Below are 21,591 nucleotides of genomic sequence, written 5' to 3'. Positions count from 1 at the left end.
GTTAATCCCATCTCCCTCCCCGCACCATAGTTTCCCAGTACGGTCAGTCATTTTCGTATAGTATTGCATTGGATGTTTAAGGTCCATTATATGAGTGAGAACATGTGATATTCGGATCTTTGTTTCTGTGAGAGGTCACTCAGTATTATAGACTCTAGTTCCATCCAGGTTGCTGCGAAATTCATGATTTTGTTCTTCTTTATGGCTGCGTAGTATTCCATCGTGTATATGTACCACATTTTTTTAATCCAGTCCTCTTTTGACGGGCAGCATGACTGTTTCCAGGTTCTTGCTATTGTGAACAACGCTGCGATAAACATGCGTGTGCAGGTATCTTTTTTATACAGTGATTTGTGTTCTTCAGGATATATTCCCAGTAGGGGGATGGCAGGTTCATATGGGAGGTTGGTATTTAGAGCTTTTAGGAATCCCCACATTGCTTTCCATAGAGGTTGCACTAGTTTACACTCCCACCAACAGTGTAGAAGTGTTCCCTTTTCACCACACCCTCTCCAGCAGCTGTTATTTTTTGAGTTGTTGATAATTGCCATTCTGACTGGGGTTAGGTGGTATCTCAGTGTGGTTTTGATTCACATCTCCCTGATGATTTTTTGATTTATTGTAGAGATGAGGTCTCGCTGCCCAGGCAGGTCTTGAACCCGCGGGCTCAGGTAATCCACTCACCTCAGCCTCCCAAAGGCACGGGATTACAGGCTGAGCCACCGAGCCTGGCTCAAATTAATTTTTAAGTGGTGGCCTGGATCAAATTTTCTTAGGGTATCTAAAATTAAAAATCCAGAATCTTTTTAAACAACGTATTTCTGGATCCCTTCTCTACTCAAAAATGGAATTAATTTCTGTTTCACATTATTATGAAAACTGTTTCCATTTAAACAGTTGAAACCTCTATTAAAATAAGACATTCTTAATAAAACATTCAATATTATTCATAATTTAAACCCACTGGGCATATTAACTAAGAGTCATACAACTTCAAAATCATGATAATGAAACTACTATTTATCAGTACCTATAGGATATGGCTACATCCATGTTCAGAGAAAAATGAATAGACTTAAGTATGTATATTAATTGATAAGAAATGACAACAATGAATTACATTTAAGTAAAACAGTTATAGAAAACAAGTAGATAAAACTAAGGCAGAAGAATCCAGTTAACAAAACTAAAAGCCAAAAAATAATAAATTAAAAAATATATACATAATATGTGAACTGATATTAAATAGAGGCAATCAAAGTGCTGATATGGTGAAAAATAAAATAATCCACTATATGACTTCTAGGCTATAAATGAAGGCACAAATATAAATATTAAAAATGAGGTAATAGAAAAATAACTGCAGATGAAAAGAAAAAATTTTAAAGTAAGGGATAGGTTTATCCAACTCCATAGATATTAATTTGAAAGTCTATAAGAATACATTTATTTTCAGAAAAATACAATTCATTAAAATTGACCTCAGATAATACAGTAAAACAAAAAATAGTGTATTTCAATTTGGACTTCACTTGAAAATCATCTAGGGCTTCTGTCAAAATGATGAGATGCCACACTAAATCAGGACTATTGCACCTATTTATGATAAAGTAGCATGTAGAAATGACAATCTTACCAAGGATTAGAGAAATCAGACTGCAATTCAAAGCTCACATTCGTGAAGTCATTGTAGAGCTTTGTAAGCATTTAGGCCTTAAAGCCAAAATGCCAACGAGAAGGAAACCCGAAGAGGAGAGCTGATACTTCTTCATGTTACTATTCTCTGTGGGTCATGCACTGATTCATGAAACAGGAATGAAAACCTGAGGATGCAATCAAATAAATGCCATGAAGAAGCAAAAAAAAAAAAAAAAAAAAAAAAAAAATCAGCAAGGCTTTGCCAGTCTCTCAGGGCTGGAGGAAAAGGTTAGAATTTAGGACTGGCAAGGCAGTCAGGAGTGGATGGGGCCAGGATCCTAGAGAAAGACAATACAGAGGAGTGGCACTTTCTGGTTTTCCCCAAAGACATTTACTGAATTTTGAAGCTGTTCAGACTAGGAGGTTGAAAATCCATGCCAAAAACCTAATGCAGAGAGGAGTTTCTGCACAGTCTTGGGGTACTGATGAGCTAAAAACTGAAATTTGGAACTTCGATCCCAAGAAGTGTTATCCCTAGGCTCTTGGTTGAAAATCCTGAAGGGGTATACCCTAAAAGTAAAAAGATATCAGCAATAGACTGAGTCTTACAAAGACCTAGGTGGAGTCAACTTTATTTTTGATTGAATTAAGCGGATCTGCCTCAACCTCATTCAGAGCATACACAATTTTTCATAACAAAGTACAGAGCTAGATTTTTTTAAAAATGAGGTATACTATCAAATAAGACCCAGAGAAAAAAATAAACAATAGAATATACCCATAGATGATCTAATTATTAGTAATTAGGTTTATACTTAAAGATAACTGTGATTAATACATTCTGGAGGCTTTTATGAGTCAAATGAAATTTATTTTTTTAATTAAGTAAGCCTAGAAATTAAAAATTCAACAACAAAAAATTTTTTTAAACCCCAAAGTTTTTATAGCAGGCTGGACACAGCAGAAGAGAAAATTGGTTAACTGAAATACAAATTGGTAGAATCCCGATTCAAGTACCAGTGTCCGAGTATTTGTTAATTTTTCCCAGGACAAAAAAAAAAGTCCATTTGGGACAGCCACTGCTATTAAGTTCAGTTTTATTTTTAGTTTTTAACGGTCTGCTATTCTTCAAAATCCATCTGCTTTCAGCTGATGCTACACAGGGTCTTTAAATGAGGATATGATAGAGCATGTCTTTTCATTTTCCAAATCCTTATTAATTGCATTTATTTTTATGACTCTCCCGTAGATCAGTATCACTTTGGGTTATAATTTTTTATAGAGAAGGGGCACTCCAGGGAGTTTCATTTGATTCTCTGCAAAAGTTAGGCTTTTGAGGAAGATCAAATCAGTTATAATAATTATTACTTGAATTTACACTTTGCATATGTGAATATATTGTGAGTAAAATTGGGAGTATGCTACTCTTTTACAAGCAAATTGAAAATAAAAAGAAAGGATCCCATTTAAACATCATCAAAAATCTAAAATATCCATCTCTTCATCCATTCATCCAACCAAACATCTAGTCATCCTAAGAATGAATATAACAAGATATCACAAAAATTATGTAAAAATGTACTTTATTGAGACTATGAGAGATTTAAAAGAAACACTCAAAGTCCCTGGATGTAATCTATATTACTATACACCCTGGACATTTAAAAATCCGTAAATAATTTAAAAAAACAATACCATGGAAATTTTCTAATCTAATAGACTTGTATTTGTATCATTCCAGATCTAGAAAATATGCTCTATTTCTGTTCTCTTGCATATGCTCTTACCATGCCAGAAATTTCCTGGAGTAAATCTAATTGATTCATTTGGGATAAGTATCTAATAAGAAAGTTTTTTGCCATCCAACATTTGCAGTTCCTAATTTTGCTCTACTACTTAAAAAACTAGTGGTAACATTTTTAGGCACCATATTTAGAACAACTTGATGAGATTGGGGTCTCATGATTCTTTTCAGGAAAGTGAACTCTGATATGATACATACTTTAATACCCCTCACTCATTCTAACTCTATTCTAACCTACTTTCAAGATGATAGTCTAACTCTTCCAGGCATGCCAAATATAATTTTTCTGACTATATGGGTCATGCATACTGAACACTTAAGAAATCATGCTAGTGTGAATAGTGCAACAACTTGTGTTAATAAAACGTGAAAGTCCTGACCAATTATGGAACATAGCTAATAACAGAGCAACAGTCTCATCTCACTTCCATCAGTTTGATGATAAGAAGTGAGAATAAAGAAACATGAATGCTCTTTAGTCTTAATTGTAACACAGGCTCCAAGAGAAAATTAAGTCCTCTGTAAGACAGGGTGCTCCCAGAGAGAGAAAGTATTTTCTTACATCATTTAAAAGCACTAAACAATAATAAATTCAGTCAAAAGATATTTATCTACCATGTACAAGATTCTGGGCTAGTGTGCTGAAGATATTGAGTTGAATGAAGGTTGAAATCTAGGAGGAAAAATTATAAACAAAGGCTAAGAAGTAGTACATGCAATAACATATATTTGTATATATCTTAGAAGCTAGATGGATGATGATAGATAGACAGATGATGAATGGATAGATTGATGATAGATGATAGATAGATAGATAGATAGATAGATAGATAGATAGATAGATAGATAGATAGACAGACATAGATATAGATAGATAAACGCTAGGAGAGTAAGCTCAGACAACTAATTTTGCCTGGAGGATTTGGGGAAACCTATACAAATAAATACATGCTTGAATAGGGTCAAAGTTGAGCAGAGCAAAAAAGAATAGGAACAAGTATCAAGTAGAAAAGGGATACAGGGGGCAGGCATTTCAGGCAGACAGAACTACACGTGCAAAGTCAGGAAGGAGTAAAATTGTACAGAATAGGGCATCAACAAGAAAAGCTGACTGGAGATGCAGCTAGAGAAGCAGCCTGGGTGCAATGTGGTGAATGGCTTTCTAGATTGTACTAAGAAATTTGGTCTTTTTCTTGTAGGCAATAAAGAACCCCAAAGGTTTTTAGGTGAGGGAGTAAACTGATTAGATTTGAATCTAGAGAAGATAATAGTAGAAGTAAAATGAAGACAAAATGGAGTAAGGAGAGAGAAAAACCTGTAGAGGTGGTCAGTTTAGAGTCCCAGGCAAGGCAAGCAAAGGCGAAGACTTGAAGAAAGACTCTAGGGGATGGGCTCAGAAGCCATCCGGATGCACACTTAGGGTAGCAGGTGACTGAAATGTGAGTGTTAAGAGGTAAATGAGTTTGGAGAAATTCCCAGGTTCCCAGCTTGGGCAATGAAGAACACGTTAAGGAGAAATAGTGACTTTGGTTTCAGATACTTAAGTTTCTGTCTCTAAAGTTGATATAGATAGATTTATCTATTTAGAAACAAGTTGACCAGAAAATTCAGGACATAACCAAGTATCATTCAAAGGATGTGATTTCTAGTTCTACCATCTTGATGTTCTGTAATTTTAATGAAATTGTTTAAACAATTTGATTGTTTCCACCAACCAAACAAGTATGATGCTAATACCCTAATTCATCAAAGTTTTGCAGAGTGCATAATGTGCTTTAACAGCATTGTACATTTATAAGCTCCTTAAAAATACTTGTTATGTTGCAGTAGACATTTATCAGACTACAGCTCTTAGTAAATGAGTTATGGTTGAATTTATCACTCCTTTAAATAATAATTTAAAATATGTTTTAACGACTTTGGATGAATTTTTTTCTAATACTTAAAATACTTCTCTGCCTTCTTTAATGATATGTGTTAAATAAAATATAACCTTTTGTTGATTAGTAGAAGTGACTCTTCTGAACATCTGTATTATGATGATTTAGAGTCTACTGACAACTTACCCCAACACTAAATGATTCTAAATTGAAATTTGTTTTCATTAAATCTTTCCACTTTTTAATAGCTCATTAACAATTTTTTCAAACATGTAGAAATTTGTCATTTTTATAGGTGTTTTTCACTTATTCTTTGGTATCAAGCTATCAGTAGTCAAATGTGCTTTTCGAATGTGCTTAATTCTAGCAACCTCTTTTCAAAATTTTCTACTACAATCTACTAAAACAAAATTTTTAACAAGCCAATTATGTATAATGGCATGGATGCCTACCAAGGCACCTTAGGGTGTCCCTGTCCCCTTCCAAATAAATGTTAATTTTTTGTGAAACTTCTCTTTTAGCAATCAGAGATTATGCCCCAAGTTTGGTAAAGACTATAGACTTTAAATATAAAACATTGCCTGGTACAACTTAATGTAATGGTACACTTTTAACTTATGCACAAATGTGTAGCTAAAATATAAGGATATAACAGCTTTTTGGAAATAGTTTTAAAGAAATTTGGGTGGGGAGAGTGATGCTAGCAAGATGGCCAACTAGGAGTCCTAGCACTCATTCCCCTTGTAATGACAGCCAGAAAAATAAATAAGCAACTACATTTTAATGAAAATAACTGAAGGAGAGTGCCAGAGCACATCAGAAGAGTAACAGAACCCATTGTGGGCACTGAAACTCATGGTGGCCACATAGAAAATGAAAGGAAACACTGGACCTTCACCACCACACCCCCCAGCTGGAATCAGCTAAAAACCAAGAGGAACTTCTCCCTATGGCAAGCAGGAAAGGAAGAGAATCCTAGCAACTCCTGTCAACATCTTGGACGCCTACAAACCACACCCCTCGGGTCCCCTACAATCCTCATATGCACTAAGTCCAGCTGGAGGGAGCTGTCTGGAGTCCACATATGCTCCCCCAAAGAACACTGTGCTCTGCCTCTGTGGCCCAAACAGTTATTGCACTCTGCCATCTTGGAACTGGAACTATGATTGGAGTTCAGTCCTCATTGTGATGTTCCCTGTCACCCAGGGCTTCAATGATAGCTGTGCTCTGCCATTATGGGCTACTTGCTGCCACTGCACCAGGTCTCACAGAGCCTGGGATATTGCTAAGCCTCACCATTCCAAGATCTAGACTCACTAATACATGCTGCTTTATCTTTTAGGACCCAAGTTGCCACTGAGCACTATTGGTTCAGAATCTCAAATCTTCAAAGCACCCTTTCTCCCCAGAGTCAGGCCAGTGCAAAGGTAGAATCTCACCTACAACCTGATCCCTGGGGATCAATCTGCTAGAGAGTGTCTGAAAGTCTGGCTCTGTAAATAGCAAACGTTCAACCCTGCCACAGACAGAATATCTACAACAAGACCCAAGTGCCACACTAGGTTCATGAGACACTGAGTCTAAAACCCTGGTATCACAGCCACTCAGAATGACTGCACCTAGAATTCAGTGCTGCTGCAGCTGCTTATAGGCCATGTCAGACCTAAAACCAAAAGAGAGCACCTCAACTAAGTCTTCTTATAGTGGGGAAAATGATAAATAGGAGAATCCAAGAGCCCTTGACATCAAGGACATTAACAACCTATGCTGCCACCACTCTTGTCACAAACTTTTATAGCCTAGACCAATGAGGTGACACTTTGTCTAGGCTATACACAATTGCTGACATTGTATATAGCTAAAGAAGCTACACAGAGACTGTATCACTGCACCTATCTGAAAAAGGGTTACCACACTCTTCCCAACTGCAAGTGAAAGTCTTTCTCTATGAAACCAGTCTAGAAAATTTGGGAGAAACATCAACACTATAGGTATAGACATCAACACAAAAACACACAAAATTTAAAAAAAGCAAGAACATATCACATCATCAAAGAAAGATAATAACTTTCTAGTAATAAAAGCCAATGAAAATGAATATAATGAATGGCCAGAAAAGGAATTCAGAACAATGATCTTAAGGAAGCCCAATAATATACAATAAAATACAGATAGATAGTTCAACAAGGTCAGGAAAATCATTCACAATAAAGAAAATAAATTGAGCAAAGAGATAAAAATCATTAAAAAGAACCCAACAGAAACCCTGTAGCTGAATAATTTAATGGATGAAATAAAAGATACAATACTTGTTCAAGAAGAAGAAACAATGTCTGAACTTGAAAATGGGTCATTTGAAATTATCAGAGAAAAAAATAGTAATCAAAAATGAAAAGCAGTGAAGAAAGCCTACAAGATTTATGGGACACCATTAAGCAAATAATATTGTATTATGAGAGTTTCAAAAGGAGAAAAGTCATAGTAAATCCATTTAGTAAAACAATAGCTCAAAACTTTGCAAATCTGGGGAAAGATATGGACATCCTGATCCAGAAAACGCAAAAGCCCCCAAATAGATTCCCTCGTTAAGACACATTATAGTCTGTATCACAAGTCAAAGACAAAGAGAATTCTAAAAACAGCAAGAGAAAATTGTCAAGTCATATAAAAAAGAATCCCCATTAGACTGACAGTATACTTCTCAGCAGAAACTTCATGAACAAGGAGAGAATGGAATGGTCTATTCAAAGTGCTAAAAAAAAAAAATCCAGTTGAGAATACTATACCCAGCAAAGTTATTCTTCAGAAATAAGGAGGAAATAAAATATTTCCCAAACAAAAACTGAGGTAATTCATCACTACCAGACTGCCCTTACAAGAAGCGCTCAAGGGAGTTCTACATCTGGAAGCAAAAAGACACTAACCACAATAATAAAACATGCAGAAGTATAAACCTCACTGGTAGAGCAGATGCACAAAAGAGAAAGAGAAAAATAATTAAACCTTAGCACTACAGAAACTACAATTATAAATAATAAGAGAGGAAGAAAGGAATAAAACATATAAAACAACCAGAAAACAACTAACAAAATGACAGGAGTAAGTCCTCACCTATCACCAATAACCTTAAATGTAAATGGATTAAACGTTCCATTTAAAATATATAGATTGGCTGAATGAATTTTAAAAATAACCCAACTCTATGCTACCTACAAGAAACTCACATCACCTGTAAAGACACAAAAATGAAGGGATAGAAAAAATATTCCATGCCAAAATAAACAAAAGCAAGCAGAAATAGCTATACTTTATCAAATTAAACAAACTTTAGTCAAAAACTGTAAAAAGAAAATAATGTTCACCTCCTGATGGCTTGAGACAAGATCTAGGTACTTGAGGAAAGTGAAGTTCATAGAAACAAGACACATTTCCCTTCTCTGTCATTTTTTTCCATCAGGCTCTATGCACTCCTTTGGCCTATAGATTTCATCTCCTTTTTTCTCCCTGGGCCTTGGAAGGGTTAGAAGGTAGCCTCAAAGTTGGCTTTTATTTTTTACTGCATTTTGTGAGTCTGTTTTCTCTCATTCAGAAGGAAAAGAAAAGAATCTGCATTCATTTTACACCAACAACTGGAATATTAGTATCTTAATCATATGTACATGCCAAGGTGGTTAGAGCCAAATAAAAGAAGGTGCAAATCTCACCTCAGAGTTCTTTAATCAGGAAATACATGGGTCATATTGCATTAATGATGGCTTCTCAGTCATTTCTGCTGTGTCAGAGACTGCCTATTCCCTACCCACTACCCATTTTCTTTCTCCAAAGCACAGCAGCCTAATAGTATTTAAGACAACACTGTGCCCCTCTAAAATACCACATGTTCCAGCAGTCAGGTGGGGCCATGTGACTTCATCCTGACCAATGAGATGGAGTATATTGAGGGAGTCTTTCTGAAAGGTCCTCAGAAAAAGCCTAGGTGGCCAGAGTGTGCCTTTTTGTCCTTTCCCAATTCTTCTTAATATTAAGATATGATGGCTTCAGGACCAACAGCCAAGTTGAAACTTGAGATAACCAAGAGCTAAGGATTGTGGGGCAGAAGGTTAGATGGAGCCTGGGATGGTAATGATGAGCATGGAGCTCTAATAAGATGGTTTCATCTCATCATTCTCAGAAAAGCTCCAGATAAGTCATATTACTAGGAAGGTTAGTTCTATAAAAGTGAGGTTTTACTCTTATTTCTATTACTGTAAAAATAAGTGGGTTTATGTGGGAGGCCATCAGTAATGGACTAATTCCTTAGTCTGTAATCTAGCCTGAACTTCCAAGAGAATTTAGCAATTGTTCCCCCTAAAATTCTGAAATTGGTTGAGTTTTCAAACCTAGATATTTTCCACTGTCATAATGACTAATGATATTTCTGATGATAATCTATGTTTTATCTGTAGGACAAATTGGTCCGTTACATGTGGATTTGAATTTGAAAAGATATCCAGCCATTACAATTCTGAGCCTCAATGCCAGTCTATTTTCCTATCTAATAAAAGAAGTGAATCAGGCAGGCTGCATCCCATACCTAAGTGAGAGTTTAGGTGATAAGGGTAAGTGACTAGAAGCAAATCATACTGTTTGCGTGAGGTTCTAACTCATGAGACATTTACCCACATTCTCCCTCACAGCACAGCCAAATTTCTCCCTGAAATCTGATCTGTTTTTCTAGCACCTCACTTTTTCTGCTTTATCTATCAGGGAGATACCTTCCTTACAATTTGCCAGATTTCTACACACTGTTCTCCAGAGAGTTCAAGTCACTATCAAGAAAATTCCTCACTTCTCCCCATGAACAGTTGAAACCATGGAGTCAGCCAATTTGAGTTCAAATCCCAGCTCTGCTACTAACTGACTGTGTGACCTAAAGCAAGGTATTTATCTTCTTTGTGCCCAGTTTCCTCATTTGTAACTAACAGACACTAATTTGTCAGCCATAGTCATACATACCCATTCAGTCATACATACTCAATGAGCATTAGTTTCTACAACTGTGCAGAAGTGATGGTGAGCAGCATAGGAGACCACATGGAAGGCATGAAGAAGATAAAGGAGAGGGCGGAGGCAATAACCTCAACAGGTAACATTAAAACATATCTAAGTCCCAGGAATGAAGGAACGCAGAGGTCAATTTCAGACAGGAGAGAACCTATCTCAAAGATATTATACACATTTGTATTTACATCTTTTAAAATATATATCAAGGGGAAAATCACTAAAGATGAGTATAAAGAGTAAGTGTGGAAATTAGGAGAGGGAATGCTATCATTTTGCTCTGAAGGCCATGGCAGTGACGGGAGGGCATAGATCAGATGAACTGCTTGTTTGCCGTTACCAGTGGATGCAGTCTTCTCACTCCTGTGGTCTGCCTTTCCGAGCTACCTGAAAGCCACCTACAATTTAGAAACTGATCACACTTTCCTAAACAGTATAATGGCTCCTAGAACAAGGTACTCAGAGTAGTGCTGGGGCCGGCTTGAACAGCCCATGTGTATTCAGTGTTTAGCTTCCACTTATAAGTACCTGTGGTATTCAGTTTATGTTTCTGTGATCATTTGCTTAGAATGATGGTCTCCAGTTGCATCCGTGTTTCTGCAAAGGACATGATTTTGTTCTTTTTCTTGGCTGTGTAGTATTCTATGGTGTATATGTACCACATTTTCTTTATCCAGTCCACTGTTGATGGGCACTAAGGTTGGTTCCATGGTTTTGCTATTGAAGATATTGCTGAAGATAAACGTATGGGTGCAGGTGTCTTTTTAATAGAGTGATGTATGCTCCTTTGAGTATATACTCAGTAGTGAGATTTCTGTGTTGAATGGTTAATTCTGCTTTTAGTTATTTGAAAAATCTTCAGACTGCTTTCCACAGAAGCTGAACTAGCTTACGTTCCCATCAACAGTGCTGGGGTGTTCCCTTTGCTCTGCAACCTTGCCAACATCTGCTGTTTTTTGATTTTTTAATAGCCATTCTGACTAATGTGAGATGGTATCTCATTGTGGTTTTGATTTGTATTTCCTTGACGATTACAGATGTTGAACATCTGTTCATATGTTTGTTGGCCACTTAATATGTGTTCTTTTAGAGAAGTGTCTGTTCATGCCCTTTGCGCACTTTTCAATGGGGTTATTAGTTTTTTTCCCTGTCAATATATTTGAGCTATTTATAAATTCTGGATATTAATTCTTTGTCAAATGCATAGTTTGCAAATATTTTCTCCTTTTCTGTAGGTTGTCTATTTACTCTGATGGTGGTATATTTTGCTATGCAGAAGCTCTTTAGTTTGATTAGGTCCTAGTTGTCGATTTTAAATTTTACTGCTTTTGCTTTTGAGGTCTTGGTCTTGAATTCATTACCTAGGCTGATGTTCAGAAAAGTGGTTCCTAGGCTTTCTTCTATCATTTTTATAGTTTGTGGTCCTACTCTCTAAGTCATTAATGACTTAACTGCATCTCAAGTTAATTTTGTATATGGTGAAATGAAGGGTCCAGCTGCATTCTTCAACATAAGGCTAGCCAGTTTTCCCAGCATCGTGTATTAAATAGGATATCTTTTGTTCAGTGTTTGTTTCTGTTGACAGATGGAGGACAACCTCCTCTGGTCCCCTCCCACTGTGGGAGGTTTTCTGTCCTCTCAATAAATCCTGCCTTATTACTTAAAAAAAAAAAATGAGATGGTTGTAAGATAGAGGTTTTACTTCTGGGTTCTCAATTCTGCTCCATTAGTCTATGTGTCTACATTTGTACCAGTACCATGCTGTTTTGGTTACTTTAGCCTTGCAAGTGATACCTCCAGCTCTGTTCTTTTAGTTTAGGATTGCCTTGGCTTTTTTGCCTTCATATGAATTCAAGTATTGTTTTTTCTAGTCCTGGCAATTTGAAAGGGATTGCATTGAATCTATAAACTGCTTTAAACAATATGAACATTTTAACAATATCGATTCTACCAATCCACGAGCATGGAATGAGTTTCCATTTGTTTGTGTGATTTTTGATTTCTTTCACCAGTGTTTTGTAGTTTTCACTGTAGACATCTTTCACCTCTTTGGTTAGATGTATTCCAAGGTATTTTATTTATTTTTGTGGCGATTATATATGGGATTGTGTTCTTGATTTTGTTCTCAGCTTGAATGTTACTGGTGTACAGAAATGCAAACAATTTTTAAAATTTTATTTTGGGGTTGTGGGGTACATGTGAGGATTTACTACATAAGTAAATTGTGTACAGGTGAGGTTTAGGCTTATAGTGAGACTGATCTCCCCCAGGTTGTGAAGCTGGTACCCAGTGTGTGGTTGTGTGCCTCTTATTCCTCCTCCCACCTTCCGTTAGCAGTGTCCAGCATCTGCTTTTCTTTTCTTTTCTTTTTTTTAGTTGGAGTCTCACTCTGTCGCCCAGACTGGAGTGCAGTGTCCGCTCCTGGCCACCGCAGCTTCGCCTGCTGGGCTCCAGCAATCCTTCCGCCTCAGCCTTCCAAGTAGCCGGAATTACAGGCATGCACTACCACGCCTGGCTGATTTTTTGATTTATTGTAGAGATGAGGTCTCGCTGCCCAGGCAGGTCTCAAACCCGCGGGCTCAGGCAATCCACTTACCTCAGCCTCCCAAAGGCGCGGGATTACAGGCTGAGCCACCGAACCCGGCTCATCTGCTTTTCTTTCCTTTGTGCTTGTGTGCCCAGTGATCAGAGTGTGCTTATGAGTGAGAACATGTGCTTATGAGTGAGAACATCACTTTTTTGTTGCTGTGATAGTTTACCTAGAATGGTGGTCTCTAGTTGAACCCATGTTGCTGTAAAGAACATGATTTTGTTCTTCTTTATGGCTGCATAGTATTCCATTGTGTATATTATCACATTTATTTATCCAGTCCACTTCTGATGGGCATCTGGGTGGATTCCATGTTTTTGCTATTCTGAATAGTGCTGCCATGAACATATATGTGCAGGTGTCTTTTTTGATAGAGCAATTTATGTTCCTCTGGTATATTCCCAGAAGTGGGATGCAATTGATTTTTGAGCATTGGTTTTGTAACCCAAGACTTCACTGAAGCCACTTATGAGTGCTAGGAGTCTTTTGGTGGAATCTTTAGAGTTTTCTAGATAAAGAATCATATCATCTGCAAAAAGAGATAGTTTAATTTCCTTTTTCTATTTGAATACCTCTCATTTCTTTCTCTTGCCTGATTGCTCTGGCTAGGACTTCTAGTACTATGTTGAATAGGAGTGATGAGAGTGGACAAACTTGTTTTGTTTCAGTTCTTAGGGGGAATGCTTTCAACTTCTGCCCATTAAGTATGTTATTGGCTATAGGTTTGTCATAGATGACTCTTATTATTTTGAGGAAAGTTCTTTCAGTGCTTGGATAGTTGAGTGCTTATATCAAGAAGGTATGTTCTATTTTGTCAAATACTTTTTATAAATCTATTGAGATAATTGTATGGTCCTTGTTATTACTTCTATTTATGCGGTAAACTACAGTTATTGACTTGCAGATGTTATACTAACTTTGCATACCAGAAATAAATCCCACTTGATCATGATGGACTACTAGATGTGGTTTACTAGCATTTTGTTGAGAATTTTTGCATCTGGGGGGACCCCAAAAAACTAGAATGCATTTGTTTAAAAAGGTGTATTTATTCATACACGTTGAAACTTCAGCACCTTCAAAGTACTCTCCATTTGATGCAATACGTCTATAAAGATGCTTTTCCCACTGCTTGACCTTGTCAATTTTGATGCTTTTTAGTTCTTCTGCCATTTTTTGTATCACCTCTTCCACATCAGCAAAAAGTTTCCCTTTGAGGACTTTCTTCCTATGGGGAAACTAAAGAAAAGTCACCTGGGGAAAGATCAGGTGAATAGAGAGGGTTGGGCCTGTAGGTCATGCCAGTTTTAGGCAAAAAACTGCTAAACATTTAGCATGATGTGAGCAGGTGTGCTTGTAAATCACCCATCATGAAATGGGCAAATGTGTTGAAAGGATCTCCAGTGGGAAAAAAAATGAACTGAAGTCAAACATACCCTCTTACAACAATCCTAGCTTAAACACTGATGCCAGTGGGCTTCTAGAACACTTACTTAACTAGAAGGGGAAGCCTATGCCATAAGGCGCCTGCCCTCCAAAAAATAATTCTAGTTTTTGGGGGGGTGATCTTCTCTCAAAAGGATATTTGTCTATAGTTTCCTTTCTTTGTTGTGTCCTTTGCATTTTTTGGTGTCAGGGTGATGTTGGCTTCATAGAATGAGTTACTAAGAGGTCCCTTCTCAATTTTTTGGAATAATTTTAGTAGTTTTGATACCACCTCTTCCTTGTACATCTGGTAAAATTCAGCTATGAAGTCATTGGGTCCCAGACATTTTTTGGTAGATTTTTTTTTTTAATTGATTTAATTTCACAGCTCATGATTGGTCTTTTCTTAACAATTGGCCAGTGCAGACAATAGTACATTTATTTGGAACAATTTTCTTGCTGACAAATAATCATTTCACCTGTACTCATCTAAACCCTTCCCAAAATTCCTCCTTCCATGCACTACTGAATGATTTTTTTCAACCATATTTTAGTCTCTTATTATATCCAGTTTCCTATCAAAACATGCCTATCCTTATTCTAGTATTACCTTTCAATCGTTATAATCCAGTTTTCATCTGGATTGTTGTACATTATCTTTGCCTTCTCTGTATTTTATTTAAACAATGAACGTTTGTTAAGCAACCACTATGGGCCAAAATGTTCAAAAAGACAAGAAACTATGAGATACAGGCTCTGCCTCTTGAAGCTATTATCTATTTGTTTTGGTTTAATCCCAAATTTATGATCGCCACTACATCCCCAGGCTTCCTCCTACTGCTTCTAAGAAATAGAATATTTTGCTGGTGCTATTTTGATGTATTTTCATCCTTAAACATCAGAGACATCCATCATTCACCAATCCCAATTTTAATGTGCAAATGTTTGTATCACTAATCTCAAATTTTAGTCCATTCTGACATGCTCTTCTATTCTCATCTTTCTACCCATTTTTCTAAAACTGAATTTCTCCTATTCTGAGTTAAGTGCGTCAACTTATTCTGATACATCTTTTAAAACTACCCTCTATTGCTTCACAGCCTTTTGGTTAAGATCAAGTGTAGCAAAACTACTGCTTAAGGAAGCTGGCTTTACCTATTTGCCTACATGCCCATGTATCCAGTTTCCCATCTGCCTTTTTATCTATTTATTTGTGGGGTAGGCAATTTGAAGTGTCCAAGTGCAATATTAATTGAAAGAAGTCATTATATTAAAAATACTCAATAATGAAGATACCTCATCTATAAGTAGTATCTGCCTCCCTGGGTGCAAAGCATTTTAGTGGTATCACACTTTGCCCCACTCTGATGGCTGAAACACAGAAAGAAATTCTCTCCATCTATAAATGAGGCTTCAAAGATTAAAAGAACTGAGAAATTTACAGTTTATAATTGGCAGGCAGACCCAGGTCTTAGGCTACTGATTTGCAGCACCCTTAGTCCCAAAGTTGGTGGTTTCTCCTGAAGTTTCCCCTTGGGCTCTTTCTAGAATTGGTCTGATTAACCTAGGAGCCAAGATTATGCCTGGGATGTACTCCATGCTCAATGATAGCAGTGCTTGCAGGACGATAACAGGAGCAAATTGCTGGGTGTTGAACTCATGTCCAGCAAGGCTGTTGTGACTGACTCTGGACAGTCTTGACAATGAAGAGAAAGTCACCAGATAGCTTCAACTTGGAGAACCTTCCCGAGGTCCCACCTCCCAAAGAACTCTAGGGTGACAGAGGTGAAAGGCAATTAGATTAAATACGAAATGTATTCAAAAACACACGAAGTAAAGCCCAACAATTTGGCAAGGGGAACAGGAAGGAGAAATCAAATTACCTTCCAGGAAACCTTAGGCTTTCTTTCTCTTTCTGTAAGGAATTTTATCTACCTTATTTCAGAAAATGTATTACCAAATAAACAAAATAACCTATTCCCTACTAGAGGCTAAAAGATAACTCTGGAAAAATTAAATGACAGCTAATAATTTTCCTATTATTAAGAAAAATAAATGTGAGAATATAGCACATTACCTCACGACTCACAGTGAGCTCGTTCATTTGGTTCTATGGAAATGTGCTCAGTTTCCTTTTCTTATTTCAGGACTCCTTACTTATTACAACAAATGATTCTACTAAGCACTGTGCATTGGTTTCCTATTCCCATTTTGACAAAATCTCTTTTTTCCTAGCTTTCTCTGTAAACGTATTGCCCCTCTGTCCATTCTCTATCACCAAAAGAATGGACTATGACTTTTTACCGAATAATTTTCAAGTCAGATCTTTTATTTCTCCCTATTCCTTTTCACATTCAAGCATGGTGAATCAAATTGGTGAGTTACATTTCTTCCTTTAGTTCAAAAAGCAAACACACACACACACACACACACACACACACACACACGACACACACACACACACACACACACACAAACGCAAGTCTGTCCAGTTCTACATCCCTTTTAAGAGCAGTAGAACTGTCCTGGAACTACATTTCCTGGGATGTATTATGTGAAGCAAGAATGACTAAGAGAAAAAGGGCATTTGCCAATGCATTTCTTTGGCTACGTCTAGCTGCTCCCTGAAGAGATGTTATGATACCAAGTGAGCTCTTATTTTTTCTTTTCATTGTTAAAGGTGTCACCCTGACTCCCAAAGCCACTCTTTCTATAATAAATGCAACTTTAATGACTATTGATTGGGAAATCCCAGACTTTCATTTAGCTGTTTGCTCCTTCTGGCAAGTTGGAAATAATCAATCAAAAAGTGGGAGGCAGTTGCAACAACAGAGATTGTGTCTCAATGGATTCTGGTGGTGATGAGGATAATCATTTAGATTGGGGAAAGAAGTCCTGATTTATGGCAGCTTTTAGAACACATTTTGGTTATCAGAAACTTATGAAGCAGTCCCAGAAGGACGATCAATCCAACATCATAGAATAGCAGCATCTCAAGATAACTTTAAAAAGTGTCCTAATAGCAAAGTGTCCAGGACACTTCTTTGATACACGGTAGGACAGACTCCTGGGAAAAGTGCTAGAATTTAAATGACATGTCAGTTCAAATGGACTGGCGATACGGTTTAATGGTTATACCCACGTGTTATAGGATCAGACACCCTGCATTAAACTTTCAACAATACCAATCATGAATTATGAGACCTCAGGCAGTTTACTTTAACTCACTAAGTTTCCATTTTGTCATCTGTAAAATGGAGGGAGCATTAGACTACCTCACAAGGATTTAAAGAATGAAATAATCTATGTACAACGCATGGCTATACCTAACATTTAGTAAACACTCCACAAACAGGGCTGTTGCTTCTGTTATTGTATTAACCCCAGCCATCAGGTTCTCCTTGGCCAAGTCAAACCTTAGGCTAAAAAATACCTTGCAGACTTATTCTGCCCCGAGCTATTTAAAAATTCTAATTAATGCTCTATTTAGGCAATGCCTTCATACAATCACAGACCATACACCAACTTCTTATAGACTATAAATTTATATTTGGCATATATGAAGCAATTGAGATTGTAAACTCAAACGTGTGACATGTTTATCCCTTTGATATTTTACCTTGTTGGTTCCACGCTATCATGACAATTGGGGATCTTGAATCTGTCATGCCCTATTCTTTTTTTTTTTTTATTTGTAGTCTCACTCTGTCACCCAGGCAGGAGTGCAGTGGCATGCTCATGGCCACCCTAGCATCTATCTGCAGGGCTCTGGCAATCCTTCCACCTCAGCCTTCTAAGTAGCCGGAACTACAGGCACACACTACGCCCAGCTAATTTTTTTTTGTTTGTTTATTGTAGAGATAAGGTCACATCAAGTTGTCCAGTTGGTCTCAAACCCACGGGCTCAGACAATCCACTCACCTCGGCTTCCCAAAGTGCTGGGATTACAGGCTGAGCCACCTAACCCAGTCCATACCCTATTCTTCCTAACCCCCTTCTTCCACCACCTCATGGCATGTCAACTATAAATTTAACCAATACAAATACTCAATAATCAGCTCATGCTTGAGACCTTTGCACGCAGTCCCCCACCGAAGAACGTTCCACACTCTGCTTCAACACTTCCAGTGACTAGAACTATCTCCCACCTCACATGACAGCTCAGTCTCCTTTATGTCACATTTTAAATAAACTTTTTAAATTGGGGATACTTTCAGATTAGTTGAAAACTCAGTCCTTCATTGTTCAGTTATACTCTAAGATTATCAACAAGCTTTATTTCTTCTTGTGAGAGTGTCAACTTTTGTATGAAAATATGTGTATTTTTTTCCTTCCACTGTGAGCATATACTGTACCTCCATCCCATTAGTGTTGGGCTGGGTCATATGAATGATTTTGCCCAAAGACACATTAGCAGCTGGGCACAGTGGCTCATGCTTGTAATCCCAGCCCTTTGGGAGGCAGAGACAAGAGGATGGCCTGAACTTAGGAGTTTGAGACCAGCCTGAGCAACATGACAACACCTCATCTCTACAATAAATCAAAAAGTTAGCTGGGTGTGATGGCGCATGCCTGTGGTTCCAGCTGCTTGGAAGCTGAGGTGGAAGGATCACCTGAGCCCAGTGGGTCAAGGCTGCAGTGGCCGTGAGAGTGCCACTGCACTCCAGCCTGGGCGACAGAGTAAGACTTCGACTAAAAAATAAACTCAAAAAACAAAAAACAAAGGCCCATTAGTGAACACAAGCAGAGACCATAAAGCATAACTGAGCTTGGCTTTTATACACCAGTGATCCGCCATAAAAATATATACCTCGTGCACCCACTGGATGGTCCAAGGAAGATGAGAGATGTGAAAGAGACCTAAAACACATTCCCACCTGGAGTAAAGTACAGTTTATCTGAAGCCTGATGCAAAACACTCAGCAGAGTTCAGGCATACCAGTCACCTACAGACCCATGAGCAAGAAACAAATGCTTCTTGATGTAAGTTGCCGAGTCTGGACGTAGTTTATCACTCAACGACGTTGTGGCAAATCTGATTAATAACACTCCATTATAAGCAAGAATATCACAAGCAATAGCTAAATTTCTTGATAAAACGGCAAAGTATAACCTCCATAGTAGTCTTCTGAACTACCTGTCCTATGATCATATCCCAATGGGAACTTAGGAACTTACTTTCATACAATAATCATCTAAGCCAAGAGTTATGCAATAGACTCCTTCTGCCCTCCCCCCCCATTCTGATTTTATCAATCAGCACTGGCATCTAGGCATCGTGCATTTTACATAAATTCCTGGGGGGTTATATAAAAGTACTGTCAGGCTGGAGATCTACTGTCTGGTGGAGTAAGATGTGGACGCAGTACTGTTTCTGGAAGGAGCAAGCTAAGGAAACAGGAGAAAACACAAAATCCCCAGCAGACCACGCGGAGACCTGTGTAGTGAAACCGTAGAAGTCTGCTAAGCAGAGCCTCCATTGCATTGAAACAAACAGACAAACAAACTACAGAACCTCATTCATTCACTGTCACTTGCTCAGTTAAGGCAAACAAATGCTAAGGCCTGGGGCCCGTGACAGCTGTAGATGTTGAAATGTTGAGTGACTGTATTGATTTCCCAAAGGGAAGATCCATCAGAGCAGTAATGGTGGTGTGGGTGGATGAAGAAGAAATCTTTTAGTCTAGAAAGTCTTTTAAAAGACTGTGCCTTGGGATGCCTTTTTAATTATGCTGCCTCCAACTTTATAACCTAAGGGATGTTTTGTTTCCTTTTTAAATAAACAACCCAGCTAACACGTTTTCCCAACCCATTTTAAACTCCTATGAGTACACTTGGACTTGTCAGTTCTGACTCCAAGTAGTCATTCTACCCAAATAGTACTGATTGGAAACATATAAAATCTGACATTAAGCCCTGACATAAACAGGATCATATACAGATTATAGAAATACAAGGAGAACTGATTTGAAGGATAAGACAGTCAATAGTCAGAAAGCTCCTGTTTAAAATCCCGATTTTGCTATTTACTAGCTGAGGGGGTTTAGACAAATGATTTGAGTTACTTTGCCTCCATTTCCTCATACATGTGAAACAAAGTGCAGAATCTTTTCACCAGAATTCCGGGTTGAGAGACAGATGCGAACCCTAATGCAAGCTGTACTTCCCAGGGGGTGGCATGCAGGTGAAGGAAGAATAAAAACGGCACCAAAGAAAGGGTAAATACAAAGTGGAGGTGGCATAGTCCTGAGAAACTGGGAACTGTGAGGGAGCAGAAGCAAATTGTGTGGGTCCAGGGAGGTGGATGCCAATACCTGCCTTGGGGAGAAAATTTGGAGAGAAGGCGTGACATCTGAGGAGGGTTTCTATGAAGTTGGCAGGTGATGTTAGCACAAAGCTTTCTCTTCACTTTTTAGAACACCTACATTCACTGCGTATTTCATCCACATTTTCACAATCCACCTTATTTGTCATGGCTTCCGGAGTCAAAGTTGAAAATGTAGTTAGACGGGATTGGCTCTATATGAGAGTTATTGTGAGATTTAAAATGTGGTAATATGTAGAAAAGCATTTGTTCCAGAACAATGAAAGTATATGACAAACGAGTCATACTAAACCAATTGTTATTATCATGACTATAATGATTAATTTTCCCTATATTTAAAGAAAGTCAGTAGACATTCATATATTCCAAAATATTTATTATAAAAGCCCATACCACTGCATGAAGCACTGTGTAATGGAACCTACCAAAAAAAAAAAAAGTAAATAAACTGACTGAGACATTTTCTGGAGATTTCAAAATTCAACTGTTTGGTTCTTTTGGGTCAAAGCAAAGGTGAACTCACTGATGATGTCAAGTTCTTGAGAAAATGCAGTCCACCGGGAAAGACACATTTGTCATATGTAGAACATCAAGTCACATGTTGCGGCTAGCCTATTTACTGCTAGAGTTTCCAAGTGTTTGTGAATGGAAGAGAAATGCCAAATGGGATGAACTGAAATAAAATTAATTAACTAAAGGATCTGCAACTTTTCAAATCCAAAGCACCAAGAATGTTCCCTGAAATAAAATAGCTTTCCCTTTTTAATTTGTGCTATTTGTATTTGACTGGAGAAAGTTTTTCTCTCTCCATCAAGTGGAGGATAAATCACTCCAAATCACTCAACTGCAATTCGGATAGTTCACTCAGCAGTGTCACCACAGAAGGCTA

The sequence above is a fragment of the Carlito syrichta genome, unplaced genomic scaffold (genome assembly GCF_000164805.1).
Source record: "Carlito syrichta isolate Samal-C Ts95f unplaced genomic scaffold, Tarsius_syrichta-2.0.1 Scaffold313410, whole genome shotgun sequence".
NCBI lineage: Eukaryota > Metazoa > Chordata > Mammalia > Primates > Tarsiidae > Carlito > Carlito syrichta.
The sequence above is the reverse complement of the archived record's forward strand: the minus strand, read 5'-3'. Positions refer to the sequence as shown.